Source organism: Myotis brandtii, unplaced genomic scaffold (assembly GCF_000412655.1).
Source record: "Myotis brandtii unplaced genomic scaffold, ASM41265v1 scaffold154, whole genome shotgun sequence".
NCBI classification, from domain to species: Eukaryota; Metazoa; Chordata; class Mammalia; order Chiroptera; family Vespertilionidae; genus Myotis; species Myotis brandtii.
Genome location: NW_005355584.1, coordinates 2,702,034 through 2,703,004, shown reverse-complemented (window position 1 = coordinate 2,703,004; position 971 = coordinate 2,702,034). Strand labels below are relative to the sequence as shown.

At 42.4% G+C, this 971-nt stretch overlaps 1 long non-coding RNA gene across 1 annotated transcript in view; it reads left to right on the top strand.

The window, feature by feature from the left end:
• The first annotated feature begins 759 nt into the window (after positions 1-759).
• The window catches only part of LOC106725300, a 12,168-nt gene continuing 11,956 nt past the window's right edge, over positions 760-971 (top strand). The window contains exons 1-2 of the long non-coding RNA XR_001361166.1: positions 760-794; positions 830-916. This is a non-coding gene — a long non-coding RNA (uncharacterized LOC106725300). The remainder of the gene's footprint in view (positions 795-829; positions 917-971) is intronic.

Here is a 971-nt window from a genome sequence, read left to right as displayed (position 1 = left end):
ATTTCAGTCCTTTTGTCCATTTTTTAATTGTATTGTTTGTCTTCCTTTTGTTAAGTTGTATCCCACTGCATGGAAGAACATATTTGTCAATAATATATCCAATAAGGGGTTAATCGTTTCCCATCTTTTAACCTTAAAGTCCAGTGGTTCTCAGTATTTCTCCCTGCTGGGATGACTCCATTGCATCACCCATTATGGGCCATGACTTACACTCCAAACCCCACCTTCTGTCAACAAATGCAATGATGGAGACTGAATAAGGTTACTGATACACAGGAAAGGACCTGTCCACCACTCCTTGCAGCAGGAGGAACTCAGCAAACAGGAAAATTATATTTTTAATCATTTTGCTATTAAATCTGCTACTGTGTTACATTAATGGGCAAGGTAGTTCAAGGTGTCATGGAGTTCCCAGAAACCCAGGTGCAACTCCAGGGAATCTGACTTTTTGGAAAGGGCATCCTGATTTGAAATGTGAAAGATGAGTCATTGTTGTCAGGGTTGATTAAGGAATGAGAGTAGTGAACATATTTAATGTACTGATTTAATAGAGGCTGAAAACAAGTGAAATTAATATATTCATCTTGCTTTGTCTACTTCATAGATTGTTATAAGACTTAAAGCATTTAAAACCTGAAGAGTGATAAAAAGGTGTGAGATTGCTGGGGTCCATCCCCAGCAGGTCCAGGGGTCCCCAAAGGTGTGGATGGATTCGGCGAAGAAGAAATGACATGGAGGCAGCGTTCAGTTGATCAGCAGCCTAGCCAGGATCTCTAGCCAGGATCTCTAGCCAAGTTCTGGTCAGGATCTCCAGCGAAGTTCTGGTTAGGTTCTTCAGCCAGGTTCTGGTCAGGCTCTCCAACCAAGTTCTGGTGCCAGGTTCTGTCCAGGATCTTTTGCCATGTTCTCTTGCTAGGTTCTGTCTAGGATCTCCAGCCAAGTCCTGTCTCTAGGTTCTGTCTCTAGGTTCT